The sequence below is a fragment of the Balaenoptera physalus genome (genome assembly GCF_965194825.1).
Source record: "Balaenoptera physalus genome assembly, chromosome: 8".
NCBI lineage: Eukaryota > Metazoa > Chordata > Mammalia > Artiodactyla > Balaenopteridae > Balaenoptera > Balaenoptera physalus.
This window is the reverse complement of record NC_138887.1, coordinates 89993684-90012928: the sequence shown is the minus strand read 5'-3', so window position 1 is coordinate 90012928 and position 19245 is coordinate 89993684. Positions and strand designations below refer to the sequence as shown.

At 36.3% G+C, this 19245-nt stretch overlaps 1 protein-coding gene and 1 long non-coding RNA gene across 7 annotated transcripts in view; one reads left to right on the top strand and one right to left on the bottom strand.

Moving 5' to 3' along the window:
• Positions 1 to 15069, top strand: part of TFEC (transcription factor EC) — a 688992-nt gene extending 673923 nt beyond the window's left edge. For 4 of the 6 annotated variants that reach the window (XR_014266632.1, XR_014266633.1, XR_014266634.1 and 1 more), the window contains one exon: positions 3540 to 8936. The gene's annotated coding sequence lies outside the window, so the exon portion shown is untranslated. Of the gene's footprint in view, positions 1 to 3539; positions 8937 to 8982 lie in introns of those variants that run through there. The other 2 variants (XR_014266630.1, XR_014266631.1) reach the window with 2 other exon arrangements.
• The window catches only part of LOC309665775, a 328210-nt gene that overhangs the window by 79440 nt on the left and 229525 nt on the right, over positions 1 to 19245 (bottom strand). The gene's annotated exons all lie outside the window — the stretch shown is intronic.

The window sequence follows — 19245 nt, the reverse complement described above, 5'->3', positions numbered from 1 at the left end:
GGTGGGCACGTCCACGTCTGGTGGTGTGTTTTTGGGTGTCTGTGGCCTTATTATGATTTTAGGCAGCGTCTCTGCTAATGGATGGGGCTGTGTTCCTGTCTTGCTAGTTGTTTGGCATAGGGTGTCCAGCACTGTAGCTTGCTGGTCGTTGAGTGAAGCTGGGAATAGATGTTGAGATGGAGATCTCTGAGAGATTTTCACCATTTGGTATTACGTGGAGCTGGGAGGTCTCTTGTGGACCAGTGTCCTGAAGTTGGTTCTCCCACCTCAGAGGCACAGCCCTGATGCCTGGCTGGAGCACCAAGAGCCTTTCATCCACTCGGCTCAGAATAAAATGGTGAAAAAAATAGAAAGAAAGAAAGAAAGAAAGAGGACAAAATAAAATAAAATAAAGCTATTATAATAAAAAGTGGAGAAAAAAATTATTAAGAATAAATGTATTCAGAAAAATTTTTTTTTAATTTTTAAAAATAGATTTATTAATTTTTTATAGTAAAAAATAAGAAAAAAATTATTAAGAAAAAAATTTATTAAGAAAAAAAAATTTTTAATAAAAAATATGAAAAAACTTATTAAAAAAATTTTTTTTAATTTCTAAAAATAGAAAATAAGGAAAAAATTATTAAGAAAACATTTATTAGGAAAAAAATTTTTTTTAAGTAAAAAAAAAAAAAAAAAAAAACACGGATGGACCTAACCCTAGGGCTAATGGTGAAAGCAAAGCTATACAGACAAAATCTCACCCAGAAGCATACACATATACAGGCACAAAAAAAGGAAAAGGGGAAAAATTAATATACCCTGCTCCCAAAGTCCACCTCTTGAATTTGGAATGATTCGTTGTCTATTCAGGTATTCAACAGATGCAGGCACATCAAGTTGTTTGTGGAGTTTTAATCTGCTGCTCCTGAGACTGCTGGGAGAGATTTCCCTTTCTCTTCTTTGCTCGTACAGCTCCTGGGGTTCAGCTTTGGATTTGGACCCGCCTCTGCATGTAGGTCGCCTGAGGGCGTCTGTTCCCCGCCCAGACAGAACAGGGTTAAAGGAGCAGCTGCTTCAGGGGCTCTGGCTCACTCAGGCCGGGGGGAGGGAGCAGTACGGAGGAGGCGGGGCGAGCCTGCGGCGTCAGAGGCATCGTGACGTTGCTCCAGCCCGAGGCGTGCCGTGCGTTCTCCCGGGGAAGTTGTCCCCGGATCACGGGACCCTGGCAGTGGCGACTGCACAGGCTCCCAGGAGGGGCGGTGTGGAGAGTGACCTGTGCTCTCACACAGGCTTCTTGGTGGCAGCAGCAGCAGCCTTAGCGTCTCCTGCCTGTCTCTGGGGTCCGCGCTGATAACCGCGGCTCGCGCCCACCTCTGGGGTCCGCGCTGTTAGCTGAGGCTCGCGCCCGTCTCTGGAGCTCGTTTAGGCGGCGCTCTGAATCCCCTCTCCTTGCGCGCCGTGAAACAAAGAGGCAAGAAATAGTCTCTTGCCTCTTCGGCAGCTGCAGACTTTTTCCCGGACTCCCTCCCGGCTCGCACCGAAGCCCGAGCCTCAGCTCCCAGCCCCCGCCCGCCCCGGCGGGGGAACAGACAAGCATCTCGGGCTGGTGAGCGCTGCTTGGCGCCGAGCCTCCATGCGGGAATCTCTCCGTTTTTCCCTCTGCGCCCCTGTGGCTGTGGGATCCGCGCTGATAGCCGCGGCTCGCACCCATCTCTGGAGTTCGTTTAGGCGGCGCTCTGAATCCCCTCTCCTTGTGCGCCGCGAAACAAAGAGGCAAGAAAGAGTCTCTTGCCTCTTCGGCAGCTGCAGACTTTTTCCCGGACTCCTTCCCGGCTAGCACCAAAGCCCGAGCCTCAGCTCCCAGCCCCGCCCGCCCCGGCGGCTGAGCAGACAAGCCTCTCAGGCTGGTGAGTGCTGCTCGGCGCTGAGCCTCTGTGCAGGAATCTCTCCGCTTTGCCCTCCGCACCCCTGTGGCTGCGCTCTCCTCCGTGGCTCCGAAGCTCCCCCATCCGCCACCCGCAGTGTCCGCCCGCGAAGGGGCTCCTAGTGTGTGGAAACCTTTCCTCCTTCACGGCTCCCTCCCACTGGTGCAGGTCCCGTCCCTATTCTTTTGTCTCTGTTATTTCTTTTTTCTTTTGCCCTACCCAAGTACGTGGGGATTTTCTTGCCTTTTGGGAGGTCTGACGTCTTCTGCCAGCGTTCTGTGGGTGTTCTGTAGGAGCAGATCCACGTGTAGATGTATTTCTACTGTATCTGTGGGAAGGAAGGTGATCTCCGCGTCTTACTCTTCCGCCATCTTGCCAGTATCCCCCTATTATTTTCTTTTATACATGCTTCTGTATCTCCTTCCAATAGTGATAATATAGAGTGTCTTATCGTCTCTTTCACACACTCAGAAATTCCCACTTTCTTGCCCTTGTGCCCTAAGCTCCTCCAGAATGGGCATCCCTCTTATCTCTGCATGCTAATTAATCTTCATGAATCAGTTCAAATTTCATCTCCTCCAAGAAGCTTTCCATAGGACTTCTGGCTGGAAGTCATTTTTACCATGTCTAAACTGTCATAGCACATTATCTCTACCTTCTTTATGGCCTTATCACTTTCTATCTTGGATTATTACTATTTATGTATATCTTATGATTCAATGTATAATAGAATTTAAGTTCATTGAGAAAAAGGATCTTTTAAAACTTTTTTTGTGTATTTCATAGCATCTAGCTTAGTGCATAGCATGTGTGTTTAAAAAAGCTGTTGAATGAATAAATTTATGAAACTATAGATAACAATCAAAATCAATAATTCAATAATCCAGAATTTAACAATCAAAGTCAATAATTCAATAATCCAGAATTTACTTTGTAAAAATGTGTGTTCATATTTCAGAATATTGGCTAATTAAGCTCTTTCTAGGCAACAATTTACTCTCTTAATGACAAACATATATATGATGATTTTCACTTATTAGTCATTGATGTGGGTACTCTATATAAATTAAAGTACTAAATCTTCTGTATTACTCTATGAAGAAATTTAGGCAAGGAGAAGTTAAGTAACTTGACCAAAGTCACACAGCTAGTAAGAATTGTAACCCAGGTAGTCTTATTTTTGAAATCTTGTTCTTAGACATATTACAGTGTTATAAGTTTTTCTTGCATCTTCTGAAATGTTGAATGCCTCTGCAAATCAGTGGCTATGAAAAATTTTTCTTCTGAGTGGAGCTAAGGTTTGGGGATGAATTACATATATATACATATTTATATTTATTTATATTTATATGTATATGTGTGTGTATATATAGGGTGTGTGTATAAATATATATGTATTTTTTCATGATGAATGGAATTCAATGCCCAAACAATTCAAATTAAGTGCTAACACTAGCTTGCCACAGTATCAACTGCCCATTCGATTTGCCTTCATGTTTGATCTTTGAATTAATTAACTCTAGAGTTATTACCAGAAAGTGTCTTGAAAATGCTCTCCGTATAGTAATCGATGCCTTTGCAAATAAATGCAGATAGTTTATTAGACAGCTAATTATTATTCTTCTCCTGCAGGAATAAAACTAGAACAAATTTGTTTCTGTGGAAAGGGAAATATGGCAGCAACAAACAAAAATGATAGGACATGGCTCTGACAGGTGACAATCCAGGAGAATAATTCTGGAGTGCCTTATCTGATTCTTGGGAAACTAGAGGTAAGCTTGGGGTTGATGGACATTGCTGTTCAATGCCTGAGAGAGAAAAGTAGGAAATGCTCAAGTCTTAACTTATTTTAGAATATTCCTGGGAGATTGACTTCATTTGGGGTAATTAATCTGAAGAGCCAACCTAGAATATTCTGAAATTACTTGTGATATCCCGCTATATGTTATCTTAGTTTCTTTGAGAAAAAAATTAAAATAACAGATGGAAGAATTGTTTGGCTACAATCCAGGCCATCTGGCTTAGTCGCATAGACACATCCACTAGGACAGTTTACTCAAAACAGAAAAATATAACTAAACGAGCTAGAAGACTGGAATTCCTCTTCATCATCAAAGATATGCCCAGAATAGTTGAAGAACTACCATTGTCATTTTATCTTCCCAGAAAAGAAACTGGAAATACATTATTTCAGAGTTTCAGAATGGCTATATGTCAACAAAAACCAGTCCGTTCAGTGGAAAATTAATTCCATCATAATTGTAAATTTCTTGTAGAGAGCACTAACAAGGTGGTTGATATTTTACACTCTTCAGCTAGTTTTTAGAACATCATACTATCATAGTCACTGTGGTGTTATGTCCTTTTGTGTACTAAGAAAACTTATTAAATTTGCTGGTAACACATATGCAGATAGTCTTTTGTACTTCTAGCAATTAGGTTTTGTATGACCGGTCAGAATATGTTCTAACTATTATGGTTTACTCTCAGAGCACACAAATACTTTCTCCAGAATGACAGATATTCTACAACCCTGGATTTCTTATTTTATCCAAAAACACATCTTCTTGCATAAAAGAAGCCTGTAAATACCAAGAAAAATGACATTCCCATATATGTGTTTTGTAAAACTTTATCCCCAATTACAAATAATAATAACTGCACGTGGTACATAATTCTAATGATATAATCCAGTCTTAGTGTTTTACTGTCATTCATAAACTGCTTCAGCAGAACTCCTTGTGATTTACAGCATCAATAGAACCCTTTAAATTACATCCTATATTATGTCGTAGGGCATGTATTGCCCTATGGTCTCTCATGCAATGTCAGAGACAGAGGGAACAGGAAATGAAGAATTGTGATTTCACTGTAAATCAAAAGCTAAATGTTGTTTATGAGCACTGGGGTTTTAGCTCATGGTATCATTTCACTTTTCTTTTTTCCTTATAGCAGTTAACCTGATGTGGGACAAACTTAATCCAATCAATAATTATTTACCCTTTAACATCTTTGGTATCAATAAGCAAAAGGCAAGTACTAAACATATAATTTAAAATTAGTCTGTTATTTTAAAAATTGGCTGCATTTTTACTGTAAGAATAAAAAGAATATTGAAAGATGTGTATACTTAATCCCAATGTCATGTATACATTGTAGGCACTCTATAAACATTTGTTGACTTTCCCCTTAGTTTTAAAAATAAAATTTCCAAATTAAACCAATTTATTAATTTGTATTTAACTAAGGATATAAAACAGTGAAGTTTGCACTTGAGAAGCCATCTATAGTCACCAATGAATTTGTTATTTTTTAATTTTGATTAAATGTTTTAATAACATTTAATAACATTTTCGATGTCACAGACACCCAAACACAAAAGTTGGATTCAGAGGAGACACTCAATTTGTTTCATGGCCAAGTATTTGAAGTGTTCACATCAAATTCAATGATTTATTTTAAGACTTAAGAAGACAACTACGATTTTTTAAAGCATTTTAGGACAGCTTGACCTTGATTTTTCACAGAATAAATGTGTCTTTTGACTTTAGATTTCCTCACAAAGTCTGAGCCTAGTAATAAGTAGTTATAAATGAGGGCAATAATAATTTGTGATTCAAATGCAAGCATCTCATCTGAGCAAAACCATTGGTCTTGTAACCATTACTTAGCCCTGGTGCACACATAGGGAGGTATGCTGCTTCCTAATGAATATTATCTTCTCTCTTCCAATTGTGATTTGATGTCTTCAAATCCTGTGCATACCATAAGCAGCAACTCTATGAAATTTCCATGAACAAAAGATATGTATACAGATAGAAAGAGTCATTTAAAAAAATAGATCCTCAAGCCCATTTGGATTCAGTTAGTCTCTAAAGAGGCTGGTTAAGAAATCAAAGAAGTAGATGGGGTTTTTTCTATATTCTATGTGTCTAATATTTACCCGCAGGCATCTATGAAATAATTCTTAAATAACTGTGGCTACTTAAAATTTACAGAATTGAACCTATGCAAGGAGTAGTTGATCTTAAACTGACACAAACCAGATCGTCTCTTAATGTTACTCTAAGGAATTTTAAACTGACTCTGTTAAAGCTGAGGTTATTTGCCTTGGGGATGCCTAATGGAAGGGTTATTATAACATTGTCCACAAATAGGGGTCTTGAGAGAGTCAGGCCATAGCACTCCATTGACAGCTAATACACTGGGCCATTGCCATGTCACAGAGATCTCCAAAGTCAAAGGTCATATCTCTCCCTTAATATTTAAATAAAGATACTTGACAAAAGCAGAAAACACCTTATTGTCAGTGATGGCTGCTGCTCAATTTATAAGAACCTTTACAAAGTCATGCTAATTCTCGGCCTTCTTAGAATGCATGGTAACCTTTTATAAATCCATCTTTTCCAGATGTCCTTGGAAATGACAGTTATAAAACTACAAATGATTTGTAATGCAAAATGGGACTGACAGACTTGAAGATTAGGGCTCTGTGTGCTAAAATGACTGAGATTATAGCTAACAAAAGGCATAAAATGCATCAATAAATAGCTGCCTAAGTAACTCAAGATTATTTTAAACATCCCTAGTAAATGCTAGAACAACAACAGCAACAAAAAACTTATGCTTATAATTTTACAAGTAGCAGTTTACTTCAAAATAATGGAATAAAATTCCTCTGTGTGGGTCAGCTGGAAGACAGATAGCAAACCAGTTATGCTTTTTTTTTTCTAGGCAGTATAATTTTTTTTCTCTCATGTCATTTTTTACATGTCAACATATGAACTTGATTTTTTAAATCTTTAAGGAACACTGGACAAGTTGAACTTAATTATATATTCTTTTTTCCTTAACTTTTTAAAAACGAATCAACCAAATGCCTTATCCTATTGACATATCTAAGATAAGTCACAAATTAAAACCTAATGAAAAATAATTTTCATACTTAATCTTTACTGCTGAGATGACTTACATTAACAGGGTAAGTTGGGGCAATCTATTTAAGCAATACACACTAATGGATATTTTCAACTGCCTGTTTTCAGGGAGACAAAGTCAGGAAATAATTTGAGGCATATAACCTGAGATGCTATAACCTGAGATTTTGAATAATACTTGAAGAAATGACTAAATACTACTTTTTTCTGTGTAATCTTCAAAAACCTACATGATAAGCCTCTTGCCCTGTTGCGCTTGCAAATAGCAAGTATAAGACCTGCCTCTGAAAGCATCAGGAAAGTGCAAAGAGCTTGGATCCAAAGTGACCTTCTGTTGGAGAGGAAGCTCATGGCTGACCCATTTTCAATGCTTTGGTTCTGTTTGCTTCCTATCCCTTTTTTCTCCATATGTCCTCTACTTGAATTTAACTCCTTCCATTTTATTCTCTCTTCTCCTCTGCCTAATGACTGTTCAATAAAAATGAGACCAAGCCCATAGTTGTGATTCTGCTAGATATGGGGGGAAAAAACAACTTTAAATCCATCGAAACCTTCAAATATTAGTCCTTTATTTGCATGCTGAGAGCTTGAAAGTGAGCCATAAGCCTTTCAATATTAGTGACCTAGAACTAGAATTATAGTAAAGACTTTTTTGTAGAGGAGCTAATACATCTTTGGAAACAGGAAATAATACATTTCCAAGGAATCTCTAAGTTTTGCTGTGAATAGTTGCATTCATTAGCTCAACTTTACTCAAAGTAGGAAGTTCATCTCTGAACATTTCTGGAAACCCCATGTGTGCTAAGTTTAGTTAACTGCAAAATATATTTGACCAAAGCATGGAGGAAGGATATTTCCTTTCCTTGCTTATTTTTCCAGTGCCATAAAATACGCTATCACATTTACAATATGTCAGAGTGATGTCACATGCAGAACATAAAAACAGATTGTTTTCAGTATGTGGGTAAAAAAACCCTCAGGACTCACTAGGAGCCCTAAAACCAAGATATTATACTGAGGCTGTATGGACTGTACAGAGTAGGCTAGGTCCCTATGGAAACCAGGGTGTGACTTAACTATCACATGGTCAACTTATTCTCCTTTCTCACTTAGTCCATCTTATGAAATGATTAAGTTGTTGGGTGAAAAATACAGTGCAGTGTGAGGTCAAGCTACTCATGCAAGAAAACTTGCCATTTCTAGATATTTTGAGCACCAGGCCTGCAGTATATCTTTCATTCACCCTTAGCTTAACATTTATTTACTCACCAGAGCCAAGGAAACTGACTCTTCTGGGGTTCTTTGAGTGCAATGTTTATTCACTCATTCATTCACTCATTCACTGTCTTCCACGTATCAGCAAAGCTTCCAGGCACCACGGGGATAAAGATGAACAATGCAGTGCCCCCTTCTTTAAAGGCCTAATCATTACCTTGGCATTATACCCTCATCAAGTGACTTGGCCTTCTTCTTCTTCATTTTGACTCTCATCTTCAATATTAACTGGTATATTTTCACTGAAAGAGACAATTGCATTTGTCCTTCTTACCTCACTAAGCTGTGGATTTCTGCTGGGAAAGAACTATGCTTCATCATTTTTATAACCCCAGAGTAAATGGTCAATAAAAATGTATAGAATGAATGAGTGAATGAGTGGATGAATGAATGAATGAACAGGATACATAACAGCACAATTATACTTGCTTTGTGATCTGCAGCTTGCTAGTGTTCAGTCTGAGATGCTCAAACATCCGCATGGCACAGTATTGCCAATAATCTTAAACATTCTTTTATTCCAAACCTTGGTTTGGGGAAATTTAAAAGAAAAAGCAGAAGGGGAAGCTCATGATTCAAATATGGGACAGAAGTGCCACTGCTTATTGTGTAGCTTAGCTATACTTGAGAATAAAATAGACTCAAAATCAGGATGAGATCCCCAGAACTTTCTACGTTTATTCCAATCAAGATATGTCATATTGACGTTTAGAACATTTAACGCTCTTTAAATGATTCCTCAGTTAATATTTCCTTATGCAGTTTGTATCTCATTTGATCTACTGTTTATTCTAATTAACATGAGTGTCATATGGTCTGATTGTCTTAAATGATTCTTTATAATATTTCTCCTGTATACACAGGATGTCTTCGTCGCCCTAGCCCCCTGCGTCACCACCCCTCTGGTTGCAACACAGAAGCTTTTTGGGTAACATATTCTTTTTTCTCTTTTTAATACAAATCCAGCCTGGCAGGCACAGTGCTATGTATAGACTGGATTGAATCAAAGCACTATTCTCCTGCTTTTCCCATGTATAGGAAGTGATACTAACAAGAATCAGATTTTCCTGGACCGGTAACAGAGGAAACAACTTCTGGCACAGTAATTCTTTGAACTGGAACCATGAGGGCAAGTACTAACGTATCCTTCTATTGCATGCAATGTCTTATGCACAAAAGCAGTTTTTTTGACAGTTGAAATGGACTGAATCAGATTTGTGTTACTAAATTTTTTAGGGTATGTGAATATTTTTATTTATTTTGAAAGATTCTGTGTTCACAATTCATCTGGTCAGATCAGGAGTTTCATTTTTATTCCATGTAATTTACTTATGGAATGGATTTAAGACAGATGTTTAGGAAGATGTTTTATAAATATTTTCATTTGATCAGAAGAAGACAACTAATAATCCAAAAATATTAATAATCCAACAACACGATCTTGTATTGTTGGATTAGTATTCGTTAAGCACCCACAGGATTTGGAGTAAGAAGCCTAGAGCCTGTGATCTGCCATTGATTAGCTGAGTGACCTGAAGCAACATAATTAACCTCTGAGAAACTCACTTTCCTCATCTGTAAAAATGGAGCTAATTATACCAACCTCAAATGGTTGTTAAGGTTCAAAGGATATCATGGAAGTAAATGTGCTTTTCAAACTGTACGGTTGCTAAAATCATGTAATATAATATTATTTTATTTCCATTAGACTGTGAGCTCTTTTAGGGCTAGGATCATGTATTCATCTTCGTAAAAATTTCTACACTTAACAATATTCCTGGCATGTAGCAGGTGCTCAATAAATGCAGAATGAATGCACAAATGAATAAATTCAGGATATTAGAGCTACGAAGATTCCTATGATCCTTGCCCTCAGAAAACTCATAGTCTAATAAAGGAGGTGGATATATGTACAGTATACTATAACACAATTTAAAGTTACACCTGCACAACCTCAGCAGTGTTATGTTAATCACTATCTGGTAATTTCTCTATTCTTTTCTGTGTGCAAACATCTGCAGAACAATATGCAAACACAAATTGAAGCTCACGCTGATATGTGCTATTTTCAAATTACTATGAATTTTACCATATGAACAAAGAAAAATAAAATCAAAGGTTTTAGAGTTGGAAGAGATACTTTAGATAGCATATCTAGTGAGGAAAGCAAGCCCATATTATGTGCACGTTCTTTTAAAGAAGATAGGTGAACAACCCCCATTTACTATTTCCCTATATTTGATGTAGGAACAATGGTCTTCCAGAAAATCTATACTGACTGACCTTTGTGACTTCTCATGATAAAGGGAAAGTAAGCGTAATGTTTAACTCTAGTGAAAAAATCTTGAATTGATTAAGATGTCGGGTATAATAACTTACATCTCAAGGATATTTCCTACCAGAAATGTTCTTGTTCACAAACCAGAGAAAGCTCTGCTTACTTAGTAGGTGCTTAAATAATTCCTGTTGTATGAATGAACCAGATAACCTCTTAGGTCCTTCTTTCCTCTGAAATTCCTTGAGGATGAAAAGCCTAGAACAATCAGGGATTAGACACTCTAGCCCTCTTTGATGCAGTTTGCATCTGGAACCTGAAATCGCTTCTCAGCTGGAAGATGGTGTTGAACACTAATTGGCCACAGCTGCTTTATTGGCAAAGGGAAGAAAACACAGGTCACTTCAAAGTTTGGCTTAGTCTCACCCACAATTCAGCGTCAGTCATTTGTATGGCTCTAGCAAGGTCCCAAAGCAATGGGCAAAGGATTTAAGCTGGAGGATTTCAAGTACAGCCATCAATTCTATTAAGCAGAGGAATTCTAACAGCATCCGACAGCTGCTGTCTTCATTTTCAGATGCATAATGTTACCTTGTATTTGTATTTCTTCCAAGCATTTCACCTTTATATCAACATTCCATTAGGGCAAATAGTGATATCTTTATATGTTGAGGATAGAGAAACCAAAACACAGAGGAGTTAGGGACCTCCTAAGGTGACCTGTTTAGTGACAGAGCAGTGACAATAATCCAACGCTGCAGAAATGAGAAGTTGGGTCGACTGAGTGCCATTCCAAGGGTGTTTGTTTTTCGCTAGAATGCTTTTCAGTAACAGCACATCTGGTGCCTACTTGGTGGTCCCTGCGGTTAGAATGGGAATAAGGGTGAGGATGACATTGAATGGTGGGAAATGATAAATTCTGAATCAGTTTATTGCAGCCTGAAAAAAGTGTATGAAAACACAGCCCCAAACTAAAAAGTGAAATGAAAAATATTGCCCATGTTTAGGGCAGAAAAGACTCTGATTCTCTTCCTTCCTTCTTTTCTTTCTTTATTCCCCCCTTGTTTGCACCCAAAAGAGAAGCATAAAGGGCAATAGTAGGTGTATAAAAATTAATAATTAAGACAAGGGTCTGCAACAAACCTAAAATAGGAATGAAATTGTATTTGCAGAGTTCTTTCCTGTTGCCAGTATGTGTGTGTGTGTGTGTGTGTGTGTGTGTGTGTGTGTGTGTGTGTGTGTGTATGAATGAGGCCCTCAAGCAAGGCATAAGGTAGTAAGTGAAGAATGGTTTGCATTTACCCCCTTTAGCCAGACCCGATTGTGACTTTTCCTTTTCCAGTGAGAATTCTGGCAAACTCAGAAGGCTTTTGTTTTCACTTTCACTCTTTCTCGCGTACTACGGTGCTTGTGGAAATTAGTCTTTTTGTGGAACATGAATGGTGAGATCTATTAAGATCAGAAAGAGTGCAAGGAAACCATTCACGAGGTGTACATGCCGATAGAGACAGGGTTCAACATTGTTAGGGGAAATAGTTATAAACTGAAATGTGCAGTTTCATTTGAAGAACACACAGCAAGCTAGGAATGTGAATAGCTTTATTTTAAAGAAGAAAGAACCAGAAAGGAGGACAGACAAATATGTTGCTTTATGTTCTTCTACCTTCGGACACTTTCTGTTAGCCATTATAATTATTTTTAAATATAAAAAATCTCATTCAAAGCCTTTAAAATTTGAAGCTATTTTTTTCCTCTGAAGAAATGCCATTCTAAACTGGAAACAAAGTCAGGGAAATAAAATTTGAGTGACACTCTCCAGTAACCCCTACCCCCCCACTACCAATTCTCATTTAACTGGCTGCCAGCCGCCAGCCCAAATTTGAAAAGATTCATGAAGCACGCTTCCTCGGAATTATGATGTCCTGTTTTATGGGATGTTCAGACTTTGGTAAGAATGGAAAGATAGATCCTCTTCAGCATTAACTGAGATATATTCGTATGAGGAATATAAGGGCTGTTAATAACCTGCCTTGCAAATAGGCTCTAAAATTTCATTGTCCTAAGGAGAAATTGAAGAGAGTTTTATTAAAGACAATAGGAAGAATTAAAAATGGATAAGAAAACTAGGGACTACACTGAAAGTAAAAAATAGCCTCACAAAATACTCCTTTCCTAAATTTGGATGAACATCTGAACAATAACAAAACCTAAAGCTCTATTGTGGTTAAATTTTTAAAAGTGTATGTAACAGTTGTCATTATTATAGAAGCAAATTTCAGAAATTGTTACTGTAAGCAACTGGTTCCCACAGCTATAATACTTTTCTTAAAAATTGTGACCATGTTTCAGTGCTGAGTTAATACTACACCTTTGGATTATCAACTTCTTTCACTTTCTTCCTTATGCCTGGAGCACTTTCAAAAATTATGTAGCTCTGGGTCACCGTGTTTCTCTGAACTCAAGTGGATGTCCTAATTTAAATTAGAACTTATTACCTAGTTCATAAACACAGTTAGCAGACCCAGATTTCTCTGGGATTTACTGCTATATCTCTAGCCAGAAAACATATCCTAATTATCATATTTACCATTACCATTGTTTAAAGTAGAAAACTGTAATAAGTGATTAAAATTAGTTATACATCAGAGGGAGAATTAAATGCAATTGTATGAAGGACAGAGGAAAACTAATCTTAAAACTAAGGAGCACCAGTTGAATGAGACACTCTAATCCAGAGGCAACTATTTTCTCTAAATAACCTGTACTTGGGTGCCTTCTTACACTGCATTTGCCAGCCTTTGCTGTTTCTCTTTAAAAATAACATTGAATTAATATTTTATTATTAAAAGTTATGGTTCATGAAAAAATGGAAAATCCCCAATCCCTGCTTCTACCCTCCACGCATAGAAAATTGCTTTGATATTTTATATGTAAAACAATTACCTACAATTAAAGTATAATTCAACAAACAAATAAGGCTATAGTTCCTAGCTTATGGAATGCCTCCAAATTCTGGTTTCCCTCTTTTACAAATCTTGTCTTTCTTCTTAGACACCTGTAACATGTTTTCCAAAATCTAATGTCTAAGAAGTTGTCTCCCTCAAGCACTTTGTTGGCTCCGTTCGGAAAATCATTATTTGCCTAAAGAAATCGCACGTACTCAGGATGAAAGAGGAGTTTAGTTTGCTGTCTTGTCGACGCTGTCTTAAAATAGTGTATGCAAGTTCCGTTTCTCAGATGAAGCATAAACAATAAAACCCCTTTCCAAGGCACTTGCATTTTTTTCCACTAGAGGTCTCTCTCGTAACAGCTTTCCTTTTGCTGGGCTCATTAATTATTTTACTCAAAGGAACAATTCTACCTTTTAGATTGGAATGCTGCACTTAACATGTTATGCTAGAGAAAGATATAATACCTTCTCAGCTTGTTCTCTTCCTTGATGAGTAGATATCAGGTTGACTGAATGAATCACCTTGGGTATTTTATTACACAATGGCTATACTTTAGTAAAGAAGTTTGAATTTTCGCCTACGCTTCCAAAAGTCTCGAAATTTGACCAGTTAAAACACTGTACTACAATAAATATGCCTTATCAACGAGCACTAAATGGTCAGGCTTTGAATTCTTCAGAGAACATCCATGATTTGGTGCCAACTTAGATCATATAATTGCAAGCCTGAATCTTTTTACATTCATTTCTTCCACTTTTGCAAGAAAAGAAAGCATATTTTCTCATTTGTGTAGGGGTATTTAGTTTTTGCCATTTCCTTGTATATCCCTTTTATAGAAAATAAACTATTCAAACAGATCTATATTATATTATGAAGGGGTTTTTTGTTTTTAATGTATGTTTTCTGGGGGAAATACTAATTAAGAACTTTGTTTTTTACTCAAAAAATTCTTCTGTCATTAATTCAGACAAAAAGACCAATAAGATTCAACAACATTGAAACAGAAAGAATCAGAAATGAAAATGAGCACTGACTACTCTCAAAGATTAATACAAAATTGTATTGAACACAGTACTATAGAATGAATGACACTGACATCAGTCACAAAACCACTTAAATATTCAGAAAACCCAAAGAGTGTTCAGATTTCTGAGGATGGAAGTAGAAAGATAGTGCTGTGCTCCTGACACAAGAAATTCAATGGGAAGATGTGAAATGTGAAGAAGCAAAGGAAAGCCTAGCAAATCAATTTTAGTGTTACACTGAAGGTAGAGTGTGTCTGCATGCACGGATACAGTGGCTAAGCACAGAGCAATGCTGTATAATGAAAAAGGGCGTGGGGAAATTTGACAAGCTGAAAAATGTACCACCACCTGGCCGGGAGAACACAGACCTGTCAGACAACAGTTTGGAGAATCAGAAACTATACTATAACAGAAGCAGAAAATAGATAATGTGCTATTTACATTATTGAAATTTTATTCTGCTACCCAAAGAGTTTACCTGATACCCCTTCCTCCAGTTGTGATTTATTAACCAGTTTAAGTACATATTTTCTTTCAACACCAGTTCAGACATATCAATGTATTTTATAACTGAATTACTGGTCAATTAATAACAAAAAAAATGGTGAAATTAAATATAAGGTTGGCACATTTTTCAACTTGAGTGACTAGATTGAACAGATATTTTTACAAAGTTTTGGTCTCTTTGTGTTAGTGACAGCCCTCCCCTTCACCCTCCCACCCCCACCCCCCCAAAAAAAGCACATGCTGGTGATCAGTTTGAGCTGTTCAGATGGCTGAAATAATAGCATAGGCATGACAAACAGGAAGGAGTCTTAGAGACCAGATTTTTATTTTACATTTGAAGAGACTGTTCAAATCGGTTAAGTGACTACTGTTGGACCCTTATATGACTGGATTATTCTGGTAGTTGAGAAAAAGACCTAATTTGTTGAAAAACAAATAAATGGCAGCTTGGTAGCATCATAGACAAAGGGTATGGTTTCACCACAGAGAAATACAGATTCTAAAAGCTTTGAGAGTTAAGGACATGTTAATAGCATCTTATTATGGAAAAACTTATTTTTGAATATTAATTGGCTCATTTTAGCAGAATGTAAAATAAGCACTATCTTTAAGAAAGATGGCTTTTCAGGATAGGCATTCAATGCAGGAGGGTTTTTTATCTATCAGAGGACACTATGCCCCTAAAGGTATGTTTCCTTCATGTTTCTGTTCTTAACTTATGAACTATTATCTCTGGTTTCAGGCAGATCTTCTTTATTTTTTATTTAATTCAGAAAATTCTAATTAATAAGCGGATAGATTGACCTAGTCATCCACACCCAATAGAACTAACAACAAAATGATCCAAATTAGAACAATGAAGAAGCATTCTATTTAAGTGGTTGTTTTTTCTTTCTTTCTTTTTGTTTTTTTTCTTTTTTCTTTTTCTCTTTCTAAGCCAGTTTGTCATTGAATTTAGTCCATAGTCAAACTTGTGCATTTCAAAGCACAACTTTAAAAAAGGAATGATAAAATAAATTGTCATTAATATACGGAAGCAGAAAATCTCTACTACCATAGAAATTAGAAGTGAAGGAACAAACCAGGCTCTTTCTTTGAAAAATATGATATTGCATCTTTATGAGATCTTTTTTCCACAAATCTACCTAAGCAGGGTAGTTGACAACTATATTTCTGTGTGTTTGTCAAGTCACTTTTATTCAGACAAATTATTGAGATTCTGATGTTGAACATATTATGGAAGAAAAATATTATAAGCAATTTCCAAACTTTAAAAAGTCACATTACATTTTTTTCTTAGTAGCCCTTTAGGTAAAAATAATGTGTTTATTCTATTAGTTACCAGGGAATTATAAAGGAATGCAATTGGTTTGAATTAGATTGGTTCAGACTTCAATGCAATCTTAATAATTAGAAGGCTTTACTTTTAATATGTTTTGGAGTGAGGTAAAGACAACCTAGAACCGCCCCCCTCAAATGCTTTTCTCATTTCTTCCTCCTTTTTCATTATTTCTCCCTCTATCTTTTAATCCTTCTTTAATCCCTTTCTCTTTCATTCTCCTGTGATATTTTAGAAAGTTATTTGCTTAACTTTTGTTCCCACTTCCATTTTAAATCCTAGATGAGTTTCATGAGGTCAATGAAAACCATTTGGAAGACAACGTAAATTCATTTTGGTGATTTTTAAAGGACGTACTTCTTAATTCATGTGTATATATAGATTTTTTTCTCCTTTTTTGTCTACCACGGGAATAGAGCTATTCAGGTACTCCCTCCCAGTATTAAATTATACACTGTAGTAATCCCTGAACGGAGATAAAAATGCCAGGAAGATATGGTTCAACAGTGTGTTCCCTCCACTGAGAAAACTGGGTTTATTGCCTAGGCAATAAGTTGAGCCTTCTTGCTGTGTGGCCAATCAGGGTGTGGGTGCAATTTATTAGAAAAACCCAGGAATAGGTTCTTGTTTTGGAAATTTGCAAGGTTTTTTTTTCTCTGCCCATTAAGCTTTTAACAAGTGTTTCACTTGATGGCGTGATTTACAGCTGGTTGTTAAGGTAAAATAGCATATTATCCTGCCTGCCCAATGATTTTTCTCTGATTAAATCATGCAGAAGTTTGTGTAGGGAAGAGCAACAGGCACTTGGATTTAGCTCTGACTTGGGTGAACTTAAAAGGAGAATTTGTCTTTTTTTTCTTTAAAGGACTTTTTCTTAATGGAGAAATTATTTTTCTGAAGCAAATGTTTCAAACCATCTTATTGACAGTTCTTTCAGTCTGGCAGGTAACTAAAATGTTACAGGAAACAAATAATGATGGAATGTCACTGGTTTTATTTTACTTTTAAAAGGAGCTACTTTATTTTCATAGGACTTTGACATATTTATGTGATTTCTCTTTCCTTTAAAGTACAAGTGAGTAGTTTTTAAAAAACTCTTTGTCAGTAGCCATCTGATACATCATTTCAATTGCTTTGTTTACAGCAAAATTTTGACATAAATAAATAAGAATATTGAACTAGTACAAATGCCTTGAGCAGTCAGCATAGTGAATCAGACATCAGCTGTCATAGTGAGCTGAAACACATCTACATACTGAGTAGCATGTTTGGTGTGCCTAATCAGAACAGTATGTAATCTGCAAGTACATATGAGGACTTGCCAAGCCAGAATTATTTACAAGTTGCAGTTTGTGTCCTGGAAAGTTTCATAAATGAAGAAAAAGATATCTGAAAAAAAATTGGAAAGAAACATGTAAGTTTTAAATATACAACTTAAAGAATGAATAAAAAATTTTTGAGCTTTTTATTCAATAGATGCTATCAAACAGCTGAAGTTTTATAGCTCAATTCCAATCAAAAAAAGTTTTCATTAAAATTTCTTGTTTGTATTGTTTTTTTATACTGATCCTCTACTCCTGGTTCCTTGTGGATCTGGCCTCAGAAAAAATATCTTTTTGGTTAGTTTTCTGTTTTCTAATTCTCAACTCAAAATGCCAAAGCATGATTGGTTGACAACTTAGTCATATAAAAGAATATGCCTGTGGTTGTATATTCCATGCAGGTTGAGGTAAACCTTGCTTGTTGAAGGTAAAATAACACGTGCAATATTAAGAAGGGCATATATGGATTCTTGAAAGAGAAGGAAGGAGACAGTCAAGTTTAAGAAGAGCTTGGAATGAGCAAAATTTATTTTTAAGGACCTCGGAGTCCTCTTCTATACCCTTCTTTCAACTTCAAGCCCTAAGCATTCTTATGCTTTCTTTCCTTCTTTACATAATTTTTACTGACCCCACTCACTATTTTCACACTGTTTTCAAAGCATTTTAATGGCCATTAAATTGTTAAATAAAATGGGATAAAAATGTGTCTCTGACATTTCAGAAAAATTTTACCTACTTCCTGTCCCTAAATTCACACCACAGATTATTTACCCATATATTAGCCTGTTTGAGCTCACTTTGCATACATATATGTATTTTCAATACAATATAAAAAGCTAGATCTCTATTTGAGTAGTTTAATTCTATGTTTATTAAATAATCAATAACCATGATAAATAGTATGGTATTTTTAAAATGCAACTTTGAAAGAAGTGGCTAATAACTGATAAACAGGTAATAATTTCATATTACAGTTCAAGTCACTTTTTCTCCTATTAGTGTCTAAAGGTAGCTGGCATATGTAGATATCAAAATGTTGTAGTATATTTTGAGTGTCTCTTCTTCTTAGAAGAAAAGATTTTCACTGTCTTATTTTTCACCTCGTGATAAATTGTTCACACACGAGACACAGCTAGATAGAAGAGGTAGGGATGAAAGCATTTTGTGGTAAATAGGTTATTAGTTATTAGTTATATGTACATGAGGATTTCTTTTTAGTTTAACAATAGCATATCTAAAACAGTGTCTCCTTTGAAAAAGGCTTGCTATTTTATGTCTCACACTACTTAATTATCACCTAAAATTAGTCAGTAAATAAGTCTATGTGAATTTCTTTAAACTTACATTGGCTGTTAACCCTTTCTTACCTTATGATATTTCAATCTGTTAAAACCTAATATCTTTTCTTAAATTCATGCCACCAAATCACTACGAGAATCATCATTAGAACTTAGCTTGAAAACATGGCATTGATCAAACTTGATGAGAAAAGTTAGCGCTTTTTTTGTCCACAAGAAAATAAGATTCCAAAGATTTTATGTAACTTTTAAATAAAGCCTTAAAGTATGTACTTGTAGGGGAAAAAAGCAGAAATAGACCTCTTTCTTGTCAGTAAGAAATTAACTTTTAGAAGTGCTGGCAGCAATATTGGATAGTGACGCTCTTTGTAGAATCTTACTATCTAAGTGACTCCTGTGTCTGTATGAT